This window comes from Mesoplodon bidens (assembly GCF_964165515.1).
Source record: "Mesoplodon bidens genome assembly, chromosome: 3".
Classification (NCBI taxonomy): Eukaryota; Metazoa; Chordata; class Mammalia; order Artiodactyla; family Ziphiidae; genus Mesoplodon; species Mesoplodon bidens.
The window spans coordinates 178162252-178182302 of record NC_138178.1 but is presented as its reverse complement, the minus strand read 5'-3'; positions in this window follow the sequence as shown (position 1 = coordinate 178182302).

The window sequence follows — 20051 nt, the reverse complement described above, 5'->3', positions numbered from 1 at the left end:
CACCCACCCACCCACCTACCTACCTAACCACCCATCCACCCATCCACCTACCCACCCACCCATCCACTCACCCACCATCCACCCATCCATCTTCTCATCCTTCCTTCCACCCACCCACCCACGCACCCACGCACCCACTCACTCACTCACTCACTCATCCACCCATCCACTCATCCACTGCAGGACTAGGTCTATCTGGTGAGTAAGACCTGGGGTACCTAGCTGTGCTACAGAGCAGCTATGGCACCTCGGGCAACCGTTCTGCCTCTGCGCTTGTTGACAGGAACCTGAGCACTCTGGTCACCTCCAGAAAGACGGGCTGTAGTATGGCCCAAGCTGCAGGCTCCGGCCCTGGGCCCCGCTCCTCTCAGCATCCCTGCCTCTCCTTCAGCACCTTTCCTCTGTAGCCCGGCAGCTTTGGCCACTGTAGCCTCAACACCCCCTCGTGGCAGGAGGTGACGTCAGTCAGGGTCCATCCCTGGTCTGGAGAGGGGAGGAGGGACCCGGGACCAGATTCTCAGAAGGGACAGTGGGTGGGCCGGTCAGTCAGAGACTCGGGTGGGTCAGTAACCTCCAGCCTCTTCCTTTGAGTAGCGGTCACACACTCAGGAGATCTCATCATTTGCAGGCCTGTATTTGGGAACTTGCCTACTCGCTAAAATCTGTTTGTGACCCTAAACTCACTACTTGTTTTGCAGTCTTTTGCTGACACGTGTAGACCGGCAACACCTCGGAGTCCCCAGCTGAGGTCGGACGAGGCGATGCTGTGTGCCTTCTCGTTTAATCGCGTGCTGCAAACACGGCCAACTTAGTGTTCAGTTTTCCACATTTTTGTGCTTTTTTGGGAGGAGATTTCCCTGTTTAAAGTGGGCCCCAGCATAGCCCTGAAGTGCGTCCAGTGGCCCTTAGCACAGGGAGGTTGGACGTGCCTCACAGAGAAAACACCTGTGTCTGAGGAGCATCCTGTCCACGTGAGCTACAGGGCAGCCGCCGTGGGTTCAACACTCATGAACGATACAATCGAAACGAATACGGTGTCTTTAAACGAGAACGCAAGAATCTGTAGAAGCTTATGTATCAACTGGCTGAAAGAATGTGGCCCGAGGCTGGTGGGACCCTGACCCTGGGCTCCCCCTGGGGCAATGGCTCAGTTCTCCAATATTCAGTGTTTGTGGCAACTGGGGCTGGCCGAGACATTGTGTGGCTCCCGCATCGGGGCAAGAGGCTCATGGGCTCCCGCACGGACCTCCCCGCATCTGCAGGCCCGTCCAGCCAAGGAAGCCACGACGCAGAGGGGCAGGGGTGTCGGCAGAGCTGGCCGACCTCCAGGCTCCTGGTCTCTCTGTCCATGGCCACCTCCACTCTGGTGCCTCTCTGAGCATCTGGGCCAGTAGTCCTGCAGTCCCCTAGGGCAGTGGGTGGCTGTCCCTGGGGAGTGCCGGGGCCACGCCCAGAGATGCAGCCTGCAGAGCGGAGAGGGGCTGGCCTGGGGCCTCTGCTGACCCACCAAGACTTGGACTGTCCCTCGCCTCCTGGACTCCCTTTGTTGCCTCAGTTACTCAGTGAAGGTCTAGCTGGGACAGTGGTTTTCTCCTTGGTTCCGCAGAGATAACCCAGTGTGACGGGGGCACACAGCAGCTCAGCGTTGACTTCTTTATAAGGGGTGGGGGGAAGCATCTTTAACTCAAGATAAAGGTTCTGCAGGGAAAGAGGCAAAAAACCACTGGGCCGTGCAGCCCTGGCTCTGGGAGTGCTGCAGGGGGTGGGGGAGGCTGCCAGCGGGCACACCCGCTGGAATCCCAGGGGCCTCCTTAGGGCTTCGATGGTGAGGAGGTGCCTGAGACCCAGCCTGCCCCAAACCCAGTGTCTACATCCACGTAGCAGTTTTTGACTCACCTTGCCCTTGGCCTTGAGGCTGCAGACTCAGAAGGCGGGTCTCCCCTCTCCCCTCTAGAGAGGCAGGGCTCTGGGCAGAGGACTGAGGGGCAGAGGTGACTTGGGGGGAAGGGAGGGGACAGGGCATTTAGGCTGAAGAAGTGGGTCCCCCCTGGTGTTTGCTGAGAGGTGGAAATCAAGGCTGGAATCCTTGATGCTGGTTTTGGCCCCTGGGCTGTGTTTCTCAGAGGCTCAGCGCCAAGCCTGGGCCTCCCAGGTCTTGGAGGTTTTGTCCTGGCGCACCTGCCTCACTGCGTCCCACCCCTCCGGGCTCCCGCCTCCAGGCCCCCCCACGCGGCAGTCCCCTGCTCCTCCCAGGATAGCCCGCTCCATTCGGCTCCCAGCCATCCTTGAATTAGGCTCCCAGCCTCTTCTCCTGTGTGGAAAAGAACCCGCTGGCATCTGAGCTTTCCGGGGAGGAAGAGTTCACAGATTTCAGGCGGGGATGGAGGAGGGGGGCTCCACCCCCTCAGCCCCCAGGACAGGGCTCTGCCCCACCCCCTCCCGCCCCCACCCGCCAGCTGTCTCCTGCTCAGCGTCTTCCTGACCCCATCACGGCTCTCCTTTTCTCCTCCAGCCCAGTGGGGAGGTTTAAGGGTTAAAAATAACCCCCAAACCTAAACCCGAATATGCTTCCTCCGCACACACCGGCCTGGCTTGCCGACTCCCAGCCGAGGACCTCGCGGTATTTCCCGTCCCTCTGCACAGGCCATGGGCTCTGCACGGGCTGCCGCCCACTGCCCTCGTCCCCCACCCCCACTCCCCGGGAACTTCCGCTGGCCCTGAACAAGGACCCCCTCCACGGGGACGCTCCACCTCTCCACGCCCTTCCGGCCCCAGGAGGAATCACTGTGTTTCCCCTCTCTCCCAGGAAACTTTGACCTCTGCTCTCCTTGCACAAGCCCGTGTGGGCGTCCGTCATCCGTGTCCCTGATTGGACTGTGAGTTCCAGGCAGGGTGTGGCTGAGAGTCAGGGTGCAGGCGGCCCTGAAGTGTCCGGTGTGTGGGGGTGTGGGAGGTACGGGTGAGCTCCAGCCCCTACCTCACCCCCAGCTCCGCCCACCCTGTCTCTGCGGGGTGCTTCAGAATGGACCCCAGACGGGCCCCACTCCGCGGTGCAGCTCAGGGCCCCGCCAGGCTCTCCGTGCCCCGCGCGTCCTCCAGCCTCCCGCGGCTCGGCACCCCGCCCCTCCCCTCCCCTCCCCAGGGAGGCCCTCTGTGGCCGTCCCAGGCGGCGTCACCGTTTCCTTTCATCCATCAGTTCCTTAATTACCTTGGCCATATTTTTTTTCTTGAAATTAACTAGAAATCAAGTTCTAATTTGAGGAGCGGCGCGGGGACTGAGCACCACGTCTAGCGGGGTGGTAACTCCAACGCGGTTAGGGACGGCGATTGTTCCTTGAGCGGCCTGGGGTGGGAGGCTCCGTGGGCGCGCACGTCGGGGCGCGCAGGGTGCCGGGTGCTAAGCCGGGGCCCCTCTACAATGAGTCCTAACCGACCCTCCCCAGGCCACGCGAGCCCAGCTGGGGCGCAACCAGCACCGCATCTGGTGCCACGAAGGCGAGGGACAAGCTTTCTCTTGATGGCTCTCAAGGGATTTTCTTTTTCGCATTTTAAATTGGATCAGTTTCCTTATTGAACACTGAATACATTCTTAAGATCTAGAGTCACCAGCCGGTAAGGGGCGGAGGAGAGGCAGGCAGATGCCCCCTGCCTGCTTTAGCTTTTGGGAGGCCCTAACCCCAGCGCTATTTCTTCCCGCGATGCGTCTGTGGATCCCCACCACCACCCCCCGCCCCCTGCTGCCCTCCCACTTCGCACCTCCCAAGGCACAGCTCCGTTTCCTCATTTGCTCCTGTGCCCAGCACGGGGCCTGGCTCGGAGGGCGCTGGGTGATGGGCAGGTAGCTGGGTATGGGTTGGGGGGCAGGTGGCTGATGAGCCCAGAGAGCTCCTCTCTGGGAGACCCCACCTCACCGTCCCTGGTTCCTCTTCCACGGGCTGGGCTGTCGCTGGTCCGGCTCCACCTCCCGCCCAGGGTGGGCTTTGTGTGTGTGTATGTTTTCCCCGGGAGAGGCCTCCAGAGCTCTGGGAAGGGGCAACGGTGTGGTTGGTTCAGTCGTGGCCAGGGGTCCCTGCTGATCCCAGCTGACAGAGCCTGGGCGCTTCAGCCCCCACCCGCCCACCCCGCCACCTCGTGTTGGCAAAGAAGTGGCCACGCCCTTGTCCTGAAGCCGCTGCCTCAGGCCTGCATCCCCTGGAACAGCAGCTGAGGGGGGAGGGGCGAGTTGGAGGAGGGGCAGGCTCCGCCTAGGTTGGGGGCGTGCAGAGGCCCTGTGGGATGGGTGCAGCCTCGCCAGTGCCCAGCAGGGCCCTGTGCGCCGCCCACAGGCCAAATTCCAGAGCTCTGAGCCTGTCGTGGCCTGTGTAGGGAGGACTCTGCTGGAGGCCAGCTACATCCCTGTGGGCAGTGGGCAGCGTGGCCCAGTGGTCCAGCCCAGGAACCCTGTAGCCAGACAGCCTGGGCCCAGATCGTGTTTCTGCTGCTTGGAGCTGGGGGTCCCCCGCCTGGGGCTACGGAGGCTTGAATGGGGTCCTCCGAGCCGTCCCCCTGCCGTCTGCACATGGAGCTGAGTGTCCTGAGGTGTGGGTGGGAGATGGGGCTGAGCTGCCAGCGGCCCTTCAGTGACCTGGCTGAAGTCCAGGGGTGCTGGTGCTGGGCCACTTTGTGGGGGGGCAGGGAAAGTTCCTTCGGACACACCAGGGGGAGGGAGGGGCAAGAATCAGTGCGAATATCACACAGGCGCAGGGCGAGGAGAGTAGGTTTTACTCTGAGATCCGGGAAGGAGTCAAAGGGGTTTAGGCAGGGGTGGGCGTGGGACACCCTGACTTATGGTGTGAAAGATCCCCCTGGCGTAGGGACAGACGGTGGGGGGCAGGGCCAGGCGAGGCTGTGACACAGGGGCCGCACTGGCAGGCCTGGTGGGGGTTAGACATAAGTGCACGTGTGGGAGCCTGTTGAGAGGTCAGTTTTCCGGGGTGGGGGGGGACGAGGAACGGACGCAGGTGCCCAGCGGTGAAGGCTGCCAGGCCCTTGGTATTCACTGAGGCTTAAGTAAGCTTAGGACTATGGCGACAGCTGGCAATTTACAAAGGTTGGGGACACTTGGGAGCCTGTCTCGACTACGGTGTTGCCTTCCCCTGGGGCCTCAGTCCCCGCACACCCCGTGACCGCCTAGAGAAAGGCCAGAAACCCCTGCAAGGGTGGCCGGCTCTCCCACAGCCCTTGGCAGGTCCTGGACTTAAAACCATCAGAGCGACAGAAACATACCAGGCCCGGGACCCTGGGAGCTGGGTTTTCCTCTGGCTTTCTCTGGGTGGCTCAGTGTGGCCTGGCTTCGTGGTTCAGCTCATTGATGGATGTGGGCCAGTACCCAGGGCCCCAGAGCATGCAGTGGGCAGCCAGGTGGGCAAATGAGATGAGGAGGCCCAGCCCTGCCCTGGAAGGGCCCTGAGCTGGCGGGGGTCCCAGTGGTGGCTCAGAGGTTTCAGGGCACCCACCCAGGAGTGTCTTTGGGGGCTTCCAGGGAGAGGACTTGGTGGGGGGAGGGGACGCTGTCCTGCGCTCAGAGCAGTTAATGTCCCACGGAGATTCCTGGGTGACGTCTGCTCCCCTCTGACCCACATTCTCCAGGGAGGAGGCCAGCCTGCCTGCTTCCGCGTGGACCCCTGCAGGTCAGACTTCTGGCGTCTGGAGGCTTCTCTAGTCCTCGCTTGGGACTCCCCGCCGGCCCTCCCCTCCCCCTCCCCTCAGCCCCCCGCCGGGCCAGGGCAGTGTCCCTGTGTACTGGAGCTCAGCCCAAGCACCTGGTCCAGTTCAGGCCCCTCCACTGCCCCACTCACTCCCCAAGCCTCTCCCCGCAGCCTCAGACACCTAAGGGGGCTCGGAACACACCGGTCTCCCTACTGCCTGGGCGTTGGGTGCTGGTGCCAGAGGGTGAGCGGGGCGGGAGAGGCCTCCGCAGGGTCAGCCCAGGTTGGGGGGGACGCGCAGCTCTTCCCCGCCCCCGGGCCTTGGGGGGGGGTCCTGGCGGAGATGTTCCAGCTCCTCCGCCCTGCGGCCCCCAGGTGGAGTCTGGGGGGGCCTGGGAGCCCTTGGGCCCCTGCTGGGGTGGGAGAGGGCAGGCTGCAGGCTGCTGTGTGGGGCTGAGAAGGCAGCTGCATCTGAGTCATGCTCCGGAAAATGAGAGGCCGCTTCCACCACCATCTGGCTCCTCGGGAAGAGGAGGAGGAGGAGATGGGGAGGAGCAGAGAGGAGAGGGCAGAGGGCAGAGGGCAGAGGGCAGAGGGCAGGGCTGCAGGGGGAGGGGGAGGGGGCCGCACCTCGGACCCTTCTTCCCTGTCTGTCCCCGGAGGCTCTTCCCCAAAGCAGCTCTGCTTCAAGCCCCAGAGGGACCCCGCAGGTCAACAGGGAGGGGCGTCTGATGCTCAGCATCGCAAAGCCAGGCCACACCAGGCGCTCCCGTGAAGGGTCTTTTCGGGGACTCCTTCACCCTAGTTTAGGGACCCCAGAGCCTGCAGGGCTCTCCTGAGCCCAGCCCGGTGCAGGGCGCCAAGTGCCCTGCCCCCACGCCTGACCCGATGTCCCCCGTCCCCCGGGCTGGGAAGCCTTGGCTCAGAGCCTTTGAGCAGTCCCAAGCTTCCCATTCAACACGTCCCTGAGACCACCGCCCTGGCAGCTCTGCAGGTGGGGGCTGGGTGTGAGTGGGGTGACTCGGCAGCCCCTCCCCCTGGGGCTGGGTGAGTGGAGGGGATGCCCTTTCTGACTGGGGCACCTCCTTAGGCTGCACTGCCTTCCCACCCTCCTGGAATTACGACAGATTCCCCTTGCCATGGTATGTGCAGATGGGGCAGCTGAGGCCTGAGAGGGGAAGGGGCTCCTGGACCCCTGGTCTCACTGCAGGTCTCTCCGCAGCTGCAAAAACAAGAGCTGGGCTGGATCAGGGGGTTCTAAGGTGCGGAGCATTAGGTGTATTTCAGCAGTGAGACCTCTGTCCAGTGAGAGCTTATATAGATGCTAAGGCCTGAGAGCTGAGCTTCAGCCGGCCCTGCGCTGTGCGCCCCCTCGAGCAGACATGGGTGGGGCACCCGTTCCTAGATGTATTCGCCTTTCTGAGCTTTGGGTTTCCTGTCTGAAATGGGACTGGCAGGGCAGAGGATGTTCATTATGGTCCTTGCTGCGCCTGACGCGGGTCAGGGTCAGCAGGAAGCCACCAGATGGGAATGGTGTCTGCGACCCCAAAGGCCGGGAGAGGTGCTGCTGGGCTGGGCCCAGTCCTGGGGAGGGGCAGCGCCGGGGACCCTTTGTGGTCCCTGTCCAGGGATGTGGAAGTAGTCAAGAGCCTTTTGGTTGCCAGGGTCAGAACCCCAACCTGGTGGAGGAGAGAAAGAGGAGTTGATGGATGGGAGTCACAAGGGCAGGGGTGCGTGGGTCAGGAGGGCCTCTCCATCCCCTGGCTCAGCTTTGCCCCGTCAGCGTTGTCCTCCCCCACCTGACTGGTGCCCCAGTCAGGCTGGTGCCACGTCCTCCTGTAGCTGCCGCCCACTGTTCCTTGCCTGGGGCCCTTGGAGGAAGAATCCTAGGGATGGACTCTCAGGACAGTCTGGGTCCCACCCCAGCCTTGGGCAGTCTAGGGTGGGCTGGGGGGAGGGGAGACAAGGTGCTGTGAATGGGAGACCTTTTCTTCAATGCCTGGTTTTATGGGGGGCAGCTGTCCAAAAGAGGGAGGCGTAGCTGGTTAGCAAGATGCACCTGGCGCGGGTCCTTCTCGACAGGTGGCGGTGGGTCTCTCCGGAAAGACTCAGTTCCCGTGGCTCCCGACCCCGCGGCGGGAGAGGTGTATCCTCCCGGACACCAGGACTGACGAGGCCTCTGAAGGGCTGCCGGGTGACACTGGCGGGCTTGGCCATGGCCACGGGCGTGGTCGGCTGTCTGGGAGCAGCGCCTTGGTCCTGGTCACCTTTGTGTGAAGGTCGAGGCTGGGAAGTCAGGGATCTCAGCAGGGCTTTGAAGGCTGCCGGCAAGTCACGTTACCCCCCTCCCCGGGTCAGGAACACGCAGCCTATGCCCTGGCACACTGGCTTCCTCTTGTCTGGGGCACGACAGAGCCTTCCCATTTACACATACAGAAGCTGAAAAGGACGGTGCCAGAGATAGTGAGATGTGTTAGAGCTGGGCGTCTTCCCACCAGCAAGCGCTTCCTTTGCTCCTGTCCTGGCTCCGTCATGAGATACCTCAGGCTGATTAGTGTTAAAGCCTTTACAGAATCCAACACCCATCCATCCATCTCTTCTTCTATCTATTCATCCATCCATCCACCCACCATCCATCCATCTACCGAACATTTATTGAAAGGCTGCCATGTGCTGGGCATAGAGTTCGTACTGGTTATACCAGGTGAGCAAAAGCATAGCATCACCCTTGAGTAGTGTTGCCAGCTATGGTAAAGAGAAATACAGGACACCCACCTCTCTTTCAGGCTGGGAGGATCGGGGTCCAGGTATTGCTGACTGTCTGGTCTTGGGGCCCTGCCCAGCACTGAGTGCTCCGTGCCCCTGGGGTGGGGTGCTGTCTCTGTGTGGTCACGGGCCCCTCAGGAGGCCTGCCGCCCTCACCCCCCCACGCTGGCCCCCCCCTTCAATCCCTCCTGGCCCCGTTTCTCTGCCCCTCACACCTGCTCGCTGGCCACCCCCAGGGCAGCAGGGGCTTAAGTGGGCTGGGCTTGGGTGTTTGCCCCCAACTTGTGCTGCTGTTCTAGAATCTCCTCGCAGGAAAGGCTGAGTCTGTTTGTTGTCCCCTGTTCATGCCTGGCAACAACAGCAGCAGCTGCTGTGCCTTACGGGCCTCTCCTACTCTATGGGTGCTTTGAAAAATGATCTAATATAATTCTTACAAAAATCTATGAACTCGGTAATATTATTATCTACATTTTAAAGTTGTAAACAGAGAGGCTCAGAGAGGTTAAGAAACCTCCTCAAGGTTACCCAGCTAGGAGTGGCGAAACCAGGGGCACAAAAGAGCAGTTTTATCATCTTGAAAAATGCTTACTATTAAAATATCTATTAATGCAAAAAATGACGGAAAAGGAAGTCTGTAAAAGTCAATTGAAATCCCAGCACTAAGAGGTAACCGTCGTTCAATTGCCCCGCCCTAGCCCAGACATCTTGCTTCACAAATACATAGAGGGAAGAGGGCTGGAAATAGCTGAAAAACAGCTTGGGCTAATACTGTAGTGCTTTACTCTAAAATAAAATGTCAAACTTTATTTGGATTTAAATAGAAGGAGTTGCTGAATTTCAAATAGGTATTTTATGACAACAAAAGAGACTGGTTCCTAAAAGATCTGCATGTTTTCCATGGTCATGCTTTAAAATCTGGGGTCCTTATGTTTATGTAACCACGTAATTGACAGCAATCCAGAGGTACTGAGGCCCTGGGAGCAGGAGGGGAGGCACCTCCAGGCTTCTGCGCACACACACTCCTCCCTCTGCTTTGCGTGTAATAGACGCACAGGGAGGTGCTCCAACGTAAGCAGGGCTCGATGCATTTTCACACACCCTGAACTCACCCATAACCACATGCAGATCGAGGGGACCATCCCAGCTCCCCTCAAAGCGCCCCTCACCCCTCCTCCCATCAGCTCCCCACCCAGGGAGGGCCATGAGTTACCGGGTTTCGTTGCTTTCCCTGCACTGGACTCAGAACCGGGTGTGGGAGGGTCGCTCGCAGCCTCCTTGCCGAAGGCCACTTCCCCGGTGCAGAGCCCCGGATTTGTCACACACACCCCTCCCCGTCCCGTTTTAAGGCTGATGGGCACTGCAGGGCTTCCAGCTTTGGCCTCTTTTGTTGCTCTGAACACTCAAGCACCTGTCTTCAATCCGGATCCTTCTGTTGGGTAAATCTTAGGTGTGTGTCTGTGTAGGTGCAGTTTTCCTAAGTGGTCACACCGGCTTTTACTGTCACCAGTGATCATGAGTTCTGCTTACTCCACATCCTTGCCCATACAGTAAGTCCCCTACATACAAGCCTTCAAGCTGAGAACTTTCAAAGATGGGAACGTGCCCCAGCATGCCCGCTGGTGTGCTGTACTACTGTACTTTTCAAGGTACTCTACTGTAAGATTAAAAATGTTTTTGTTATTTTGTGTTTGTTTTTTAGGTATTATTTGTGTGAAAAGTATTATAAACCTATTGCAGTACAGTACTATATAGCCGATTGTGTTAGTTGCGTACCCAGGCTAACTTTGTTGGACTTACGAACAAATTGGACTTATGAACGCACTCTCAGAAAGGAACTTGTGTGTATGTAGGGGACTTACTGTAATTGGAAGTTTTCATCTGTATCACGTTGACCACTCTGTGGGTTTGGGATATTCCATTGTGATTTTAAATTGCATTTCCATGACGATTAATGAAATTGGGTCACTTTTTATATGTTTACTGATCTCTTGACTCCTCTTCTGTGAAGTGTCTGTTCAGGTCTTTTCGCCCATTTTTCTATGGAGTTGTCTGCCCTTTACTTGTTGTTTGTAGATGTTCTTTATATATGTATATGTTCTGGACGTTAAGTCTTTGGTGGTTTGCTGCATGTGTATTGCAAATATCCCCCACCTTTATTGTTATGCATGTAGCTTTACTTTTATTTTTAAATTCTATAAGATATTATGAGGGACTTCACTGGTGGCGCAGTGGTTAAGAATCTGCCTGCCAATGCAGGGGACATGGGTTCAAGCCCTGGTCCAGGAAGATCCCACATGCTGCGGAGCAATTAACCCCGTGGACCACAACTACTGAGCCTGTGCTCTAGAGCCCATGAGCCACAACTACTGAGACCACATGGCACAACTACTGAAGCCCACACGCCTACAGCCCATGCTCCACAACAAGAGAAGCCACCGCAATGAGAAGTCCGCTCACCACAACGACACTTGCTGCAACTGGAGAAAAGCCCGCACGCAGCAATGAAAACCCAACGCAGCCAAATAAATAAATAAATAAACAAATTTATTTAAAAAAAGAAAAAGATATTATGAGTATTGTTTTGCAGTCTATATTCATTTCAGTTTGCCCACAAATTTTATCCTTTTTGGTATTCTTTATTTTTTCCTACATTTTCATGTTTACATCTGGGATCCTTTTCCTTTTGCCTAAGTACATTTCCTTTAATATTCCTTTTAATGCAGATCTGGCAAAGATGAATAGTTTTAGTTTTTGTTTCTCTGAAGTCTTTTTTTTTTTTTTTTTTTTTTTTGCGGTACGCGGGCCTCTCACTGTTGTGGCCTCTCCTGTTGCAGAGCACAGGCTCCGGACGTGCAGGCTCAGCGGCCATGGTTCACGGGCCCAGCTGCTCTGTGGCATATGGGATCCTCCCGGACCGGGGCACGAACTCGCATCCCCTGCATCGGCAGGCGGACTCTCAACCACTGCGCCACCAGGGAAGCCCTCTCAGGTTTGTTTTTTTAAAAATATTTATTTATTTATTTATTTTTATTTGGCTGTGCCAGGTCTTAGTTGCGGCACGTGGGCTCCTTAGTTGTGGCAGGTGAACTCTTAGTTGCAGCATGTGGAATCTTGTTCCCTGACCAGGGATTGAACCCGGAACCCCTGCATTGGGAGCGTGGAGTCTTAACCACTGTGCCACCAGGGAAGTCTCTCTTTCTCTGAAGTCTTGATTTCATTTTCATTTTGGAAGGATATATATATATATATATATTTTTTTAAATTTTATTTATTTATTTATTTATTTATGGCTGTGTTGGGTCTTCGTTTCTGTGCGAGGGCTTTCTCTAGTTGCGGCAAGCGGGGGCCACTCCTCATCGCGGTGCGCGGGCCTCTCACTATCGCGGCCTCTCCTGTTACGAAGCACAGGCTCCAGACGCGCAGGCTCAGTAATTGTGGCTCACGGGGCTAGTTGCTCTGCAGCATGTGGGATCTTCCCAGACCAAGGCTCGAACCTGTGCCCCCTGCATTGGCAGGCAGATTCTCAACCACTGCGCCACCAGGGAAGCCCTGGAAGGATATTTTTGAAGGGTGCAGAATTTTAGGTTGGCTGTTTTCTTTCCTTTCAGCACCTTAATGATATATTCCTTTGTCTCCTGTCTTCCATCAGTTCTCTTTCTTGAGTCTCAGTCACACTGTCCTTCTTTGCATGTGTATTGGTTTTATGGTTTTCTCCCCTTCACATTGTTGTAGGGACTCTGGATTCTACTGTGTTCTCTTTAAGGTGACTAATTTCTTTGTTTGTTTTATTCCGTGGTTAACTTGACTGAACTCAAACCGTACACACCGTCTCCCCCGTGGTGGTTGGTGGGTAAAATCTCTGTTCTGTTTGCAGAGCTGTTTGGAATCTGTCCTGTGCAAGCACAGCTCACACACCAGCCAAAGGTTTGAGACGAGTTTACTATGGAGTATTTGGGGCTTCCTGTCTGTGGCTCTCTCTCTCTTATTTTTTTTAAATGAATGAATGAATGAATTTATTTATTTTTGGCTGCGTTGGGTCTTCGTTGCTGCGTGAGGGAGAGCGGGGGCTACTCTTTGTTGCGGTGCATGGGCTTCTCATTGCAGTGGCTTCTCTTGCTGCGGAGCACGGGCTCTAGGCACGCGGGCTTCAGTAGTTGTGGCTCGCAGGCTCTAGAGCGCAGGCTCAGTAGTTGTGGCGCATGGGCTTAGTTGCTCTGCAGCATGTGGAATCTTCCCAGACCAGGCCTGAACCTGTGTCCCCTGCATTGGCAGGCGGATTCTTAACCACTGCGCCACCAGGGAAGTCCTGTGGCTCTCTCTTTTCTGGGATTTCCCCTCACTTTCTAGCTGCTCTGGTCACCCCAGACTCTGTCCTCTGGTTCTTCACGTCAGTAAGACCGCATGTTTCATCATGGGTTTAGCTACCCTGTGCGGCCCAGACGGGGCTGCCCTCGGAACACGGGAGCCCCAGCTGTCCCCTTCTCCCCTGTGTCCATCCCCTACAGCCTCTGTCTGGTCCTGGCTGCTCTCCGGTGCTGTCAGACAGTTGTCTTTGCGTCCAGCAATTGTAGTTGTTATCTGTGCAAGAGTTGGTCCAGTTGGAGCCACCTGGCCGCTACTGGGAGCAAACCCTCAGGCAGTTACAGGGCTGGAGGAGGGCAGAGCCCGCAGCCGGATCAGGAATGACCTGGGGCAGGAAGGGGCTTGTCTGGTTTGGTCTCTTCAGAGATTCACCTGAGCGCTTGCAGGTCAGCCTCCTGCCGAATACAGCACCGCGACCTCACAAATGTTTTGTAGTGGGGGTGGGAGGCCAGCGGTGTGTTTAAGGCCCCTGAATTCTCTAATGTGGCCACTTTTGCTCCTGGGACTGTGCAAATCTTTGCTGATTCCTCTTCTCTGCAGCTGCTGGGGCCAAGCCCAGTCCTCGGCCCAGCGCCCAGACCGACAAGAGTCCCCAGGGGACAAGACGGCTGTGAGCCATCTGCGCATCTGGACAGCTCTCCGGTCCCCAGCGTTTCAGCTCCTTAAGTCCTCAGGGCACCACAGCTCTGTGACCTCCGCAGCAGGATTTTTGTAATGTGTCCGGCTGCTCTCAGTGGCTGTCTTCAGGACTGATGGCCTTCCGTGTAGGATCCACCCTTTCCTCCTCAGAAGTGGATGTCCAACAATTATTTTTACACTTGTTATTTCCGTTCTGGTCTGCTTCCTGTCTGTCATTTAGCCTCAAATCCAAAGTGGACTGTTTCTGATGCTCCCTCTAGGCTCAGCCTCCTTCGGTTTGTAAAGATCAAATGAGAGATCAGAAAAGACAACAACAACAAAAAAAACACACAAAAAAACTGTCCAAACCTCTGCTTTCCAGCTGGTATTTAACCAAAAAAGAAACCTTTAAAATGCAAGTGCTGGGACTTCCCTGGTGGTGCAGCGGTTCTCCCAATGCAGGGGGCCCAGGTTCAATCCCTGGTCAGGGAACTAGATCCCACATGCATGCCCCAACTAAGGAGCTCTCCTGCCTCAACTAAGACCCAGCGCAACTAAATAAATAAAATAAATATTTTTAAATAGATTTTATTTATTTATTTATTTATTTATTTATGGCTGCATTGGGTCTTCGTTGCTGTGCACGGGCTTTCTCTAGTTGCTGCGAGCGGGGGCTACTCTTCGTTGAGGTGCACAGGCTACTTAGTGCGGTGGCTTCTCTTGTTGTGGAGCACAGGCTCTAGGTGTGCGGGCTTCAGTAGTTGTAGCACACGGGCTCAGTAGTTGTGGTTCGCAGGCTCTAGAGCTCAGGCTCAGTAGTTGTGGCGCACGGGCTTAGTTGCTCCGCGACATGTGGGATCCTCCCAGACCAGGGCTTGAACCGGTGTCCCCTGCATTGGTAGGTGGACTCTTAACTATTGCTTCATCAGGGAAGTCCCAATAAAATAAATGTAAAAAAAAAATGTGAGTGCCTTTTGTCCCAGCAATACCAATCCTGGGACTTTATCTCAAGGCAAGACTTTAGCATGTGCTCAGAGGTCAAGCTGCCAGGGTGTTTACGGCAGTACTACTTTGAATGTTGAAAGAAAAACTGTAGAACAATAGGTAACTTGTTGAAACAAAATGTTGTTTTATGCAGAGTGTGAAGTCCTGTAGTCGTTAAAAATATGGTGGCAGATGTACTGGAAACACGCTCGGGCTTTACTACTGATAAAAGTTTGCAGAATCCAAGTCCGTGTGTGGTCTGAAGGCTTTGTGGGCACGTCGCCGCGGGGTTGGAGGAGGGGTGTCTGGCGGGGCCCGCGCACCTGCTCTCACAGCCTTGGACTCAGGGTGCAGTTATTTAGTATCTTCTGGTTGTCTGTGTTTTCTGATTTTTTGAATAATGACTATTTTTTGATTCTGTGTTTTTGAAGTGTGAGGTACATACAGTAGAATGTGTAGACCCGAAGTGTGCAGTCTGATGAGTTTTGAGAAATAAATAGCCCGTGTAACCCTCACCCAGAACAAGGCATGTTTCCACCTCCTCTGAAACCCCCGGGCCTCGTTCTGGCCTAAGGTGAACTGTAGGTAAACACGGATCAGAGAACCTGTGTTTGCAGCCGGGTCCGCAGCGAGGCGTGTCCACATCCTCCCCGCCTCCGGGCCCTGCGGCTGGGCGGGCGGCTGCGGGAAAGGGGCCAGGCCTGGGGAGTGGGAGGGGCTCTGCAGCGGGAGGGACCCGCCCCGCCCCGCCCCGCCCCGCCCCGCCCCGCCCGAGGCTACTCCACACCTCGGCTCTCGTGTCAGTTTGGGGTCACCTGGCCAGAGGGACGGGAGACCTTTGTACCACAGGCATCTTCTGCCCTGCAGTGGAGGCGGGAGGGGAGCAAGGCTGCATTCCTGGGGGGGGGGCGGGGCACTTCCTTCTGAGCTGCCGGCCAAGTGTCGGCTGCTCCCTGGACCCAGCTGGGGCTGCACGGCTTCCGGCCTGTGGCAGGCAAGGTGGGCCGACTGGGGGAGAGGAGCTTAGAAACTGGGGGCGCAGCGCAGTGCCAGTCCCGCGGGTTGCTGCTGGCCTCAGGGACGTGTCTGCCAAAGCCTCACAGACTGCGTGGCTTAGTCCACAGCCGTGTATTTCTCTGGGAAGACCTCTTTCCTCGGGGAGCAGGCGGCCGCCTTCTCACCGTGCACACGGGGGAGAGATTGCGAGCTTGGTGTCTGTTCCTCTTCTTATGAGGGGGGACACCAGCCCCGTGGAATCGGGACCCACCCTTCCGACCTCATAGGCCGCGTCTCCAAATACAGCCGCACTGGGGGTGGGGCTTCACCAGTGAAGCTGGGGGGCACAAGACGCAGCGCGCAGCACTCAGGCACCGGCCGGGGCCCGCGGGGCGGGGGGCCGTGCTCCGCTGCCCTGGGGGGGTCCTGCAGGGGGAGTCCTGGGCTGCTTCTCACCTCCCTCCCCAGGTGTCCCCAGGTGCGACCCCCGCAGCTCTGCCAGCTCAGTCCTTCCAAGCCCAGGCTGCCCTCCTGCACAGGCCCCCAGCAGTACTGGCTTCGGAGGCGGGGCCTGATTCTGGGGGGACACCGGAACCGGGCCTGTGTGCCAGGCGCTGGAGAACCTGAAGAACCTGAGAGCGAACGCACCCGCCTGCGGCAGGATTGCTGCTGTGGTCACGCTGAGAAGTGAACAGGCCCTCTGTTAAGCACTTGGGCTCCTATTTGTTTATTGAGGCTAGTGAGTACCTTGGCCCCTCCCTGCCCTGGATTCCCCCGCAGATCTCCCCCCTAATCCCACTGTGGAAAATGACCCCCAGCGACAGGAGTACGAGTACGGTGTGAAGGTTGTGAGTGCGTGTGTGTGTCCGTTCACACGTGTGTGTTGGGACGGGGTGGTCCCCAGGCCCCCTGGGCATTAGACCCCCTCAGCGGACCCCCTTCTGTCTCCCCGTGCCCTGCCCCAGGGTGGGGGGGACGACCTCATCCACGCTAACCTGTCCGGGCAGGTCTCCCTTGAACCAGCCACAGGTGCCTGCTCTGCAGAGGCTAAGACATCATTACCCGGCGAAGCTTCAGACAGCACAAGAGGGGGAGCGTGGATGTGGGGGTCCACAGTCTTCCCCATGCAGGTCCCCCCAGGGCCTGTCTTCCCCATCCCATCTGGATTCACGGTTACTATGGGCTCCTCCCCAGTTAACCCCGGGAAGCCACAGAGGGCAGGCAGTGATGGATCTGGGGAACCGTAAAAACCCAGCAAGACCCCAGGGAAACCCCTGAGATCGAGGTCGTCTTCAATGGGGTGGACGCGGTAGGGGGCAGCCATGGCCAGGCTGCAGGGTGGGCGTGGCAGGTGCACCTACACATGCTGTTGGGAGGGATTGATGAGCACTTGGGTGGGGGACGGGGGAAGCCCAGGCGCTGACGGAGGGCTTCCTGGAAGAACAGGTACGGGGGGAGTATGATTCTGACATCAGTTCCCATGTGAGTTTCTTCCCCACACCAAACAACTTCTCCACACCAGCCAGGTGTCCTACAATTCAACTCGATTCTGACAAGACCTGGAAACAGTGTCAGATCCTACAGGTTAAAGGCTCAGCCCCACAGGACTGCCGCCTCCCCCCCACTTCAGACCCCAGTCTCGAGTCCAGGTTGTGACCGACTGGCTAGACCAGAGGTTCCCACGACCCCCTCCTTGGGTTCCATTAATTTGCTAGAGCTGCTCATAGAACTCAGGGAAACAGTTTACTCACTAGATTACCAGTTTGTTACAAAAGGATGTAACTCAGGAACAGCCAGGTGCACGAGACACCTGGCGTGGGGAAATTACAAGGAGCTTCCAGGCTCCCCCTGGATGAGCCGCTCTCCCCGATTCTCCACAGCCCTCCGAACCTTGTCCTTTTGTGGTCTCATGGAGGCTTCATGCATGGGTGCAATTGATTAAAACATTGGCCACTGATTGTTGAGTCCACCTCCAGCCCCTCTCCCCTCCTCAGAGGTCGGGTGGGTGGGACTGACAGTTCCAGCCCTGTCATCACGTGATTGGTTTTCCTGGCAACCAGTCCCCACCCTCAGGTGCTTCCCAAGCCATCTCATTCATACAACAGAAGACACCTTGACCACTCTCTTCATTTAGGAAATGCCAAGGGTTTTAGGAGCTCTAAAAATGCCAGAAATGGGGATTAAGATTAAATATGTATATATTTCTATTGTAAATCACAGCATCACAGGGAGACACATCACTTGTCCTCCTTGGGCTCTGGGGACAACAAGAGCGGGTGCAGCCCTGCAGAACCAGAACCAGAACATGAGTTCTCACCAGGAACACGACCCCAGGAAGGGACGCCAGCTACCCAACAACATCCACAGTGTCAGACACTATGACTGGAACAGGTGGACCAAGAATGTGACGCAAGCATAAGATTAAAGCGGAGCAAATGGGATAGATCTACTTAAGTGGATAAAGGAGGAGAGCGATGATAAGAAGCAAGCAGCAAACTGAGAAAGAAAGAACCTGGCGGAAATACTGGGTTTGACAACCGTGATTGTCGAAATAAGTCACACGACAGATAAGACAAATAGCAGGATGGATACGGCCGAACCCACGAGCGGGCTGTAGGGCCAAGAAGGCATCCGAGGGGCAGCAGGAGACCACGGCGAGATGGGATTGAAAACATACAAGAGCAGCGGAGGGACGCGGAGGGCAGAGTGGAGATGCTAATCCTGGGGCACGGGAGCTCCGGGGTGGGAGGTGGGAGGGAGCATTGGAAAACATAAGGAGGAGACCCTTTCAGAATCGGTGTTGGGAGAATTCACGGGCTCAGACGTGGATGGGAGAGGTAAGGGCATCAGGGCATGTTTTTGTTTCCAAATATTGGAGGCAAAAAGAAAATTCTAGATGTTCCCCCCCCAAAGAGAAGAAGGTTCCCCACCAAAGAGCACAAGTCAGGCTGATACCCAGGGTCTCAACAGCAATTCTGGATGCGAGAAATGGAACAGTGCTGGCGGAGTTGGACCCAGGAGCCTGTAGTCAAACCACACCCAGACTCGAGAGAGAAAGAAAATGTTCTCAGGCCACAAAGCCGCAGAGGCCCGCAGGGAAAACCTGTTTGGAGGAAGGAAGTACTTAGCGGGGAGTGAAAGGAATCTGGGAGGACGTCCCTCCTCCCCCAAAAGGCCTGTGCGAAGGAGGGGGGTCCCACGCCTTGGTTCAGATCATGGTCCCCCGAGAACATTCAGGACTAAAGGAAAAGGAGTGTATTCACAGCACTCGGGTGTAAACTACACCGACTGCCTGAGCTGGAACGCAATGGGGACGGGATTCGGGACGTCCGTGAACTCCGACGGGAAAAGTCCCATCCTTACTTTCACGGATGCCTCACCTAAACTGAGTGCCCGCCTGTGAGGGCAGGAGGAACCCCTGAATGCCCTGTCATTGCCCAGCCCCCGTAGGGGCTCAGCAGCACCTTGGCTGATGTTTCAGCACTGATGGTCATGAGACTGGCCTCTGGGTCTCCCCTAATACCTTAGTGGGAAGACTCCTTTATTACCGTATAAGAAATTACACTTTGTGTTATTTTGGTAACCGTATTTCAGTGTAAGTGGTTTCCTCTGCAACTCGATGTGTTTTATTTTATGCATTTACAAATTGAGTTCTGGGAAGTGAATCTGCAGGCTTCCCCAGAGGGGCCGTGGAAAAGGCTAACACCCGCCCCCGCCACCGGGTGTCGGCTAATGCACAGCCTTGGCAAGTCACGGCACTGCTCTATGCCTCGGTTTCCCCATCTGTAAAACAGGGACGATAAAGGTCCAACTTTACAGAGTTGCTGGGAGGATAGGTGAGTCATGGCACATCCCACGTCTCACACGCGACCACACTTATGGCTGCTTCAGGACCGCTGCGTCCAACAGGAAATTGGACATTCTTAGGATTAAATAATGTTTGCACCACGTGCCAAGATTTGCAAGACCCAGCTGTGCAGTCCTTAGAAAGGAGCTTATAAAAAACAATAGGTTCCAAATTAGAGGAGGGCTGTGCATAATACTGTCGTTTCAGATGATAAATCTGAAAACCTAGACGGAAGTGGGTAAACTCTTTGAAAAATGTGAAATATTAAAATTGGCACGAGAGGAAATAGAGAGCTTAAATACTAATAAATACTAAGGAAATGGAAACGGTAGTCAGACTCCCACCCCCTGCCCCCGCCAAAACACCCACCTAGGCCCCGTTGGTTTTACAGGGATTCTACCAAACTTTAAAGGATCAGTTAATTCCTTTCCTGGACAAATTGTTTCAGAAAAGAGAAGACGAACCACAAGCAAGGTGGCCCAGCTTGTGTCATGAGGCTAGAATCAACCTTGACTCTAAAACCAGGTAAATGTATGAAAAGAGAATCTGTCCATCTCCTCTGAACTTAAGCTGGAAGTCCTGCATAACCTACTAGCTGAGTAGGGCTCGGCGGCTGGCGGCCCTTGTCCTGCCCACTCCAGCCTCTGGCCTTGGCCTTGGCCTGGGAGCCTGGCTGGAAAGCCTGTCTGTGGACTGAGGACCCTCCAACTTCTCACCAGCTCAGCCAAGGGGGAGCCCTGGTTGGAGATGGGGGTTGGGGGCAGGGGGGAAGGGCCCGACTCCCCATTTCC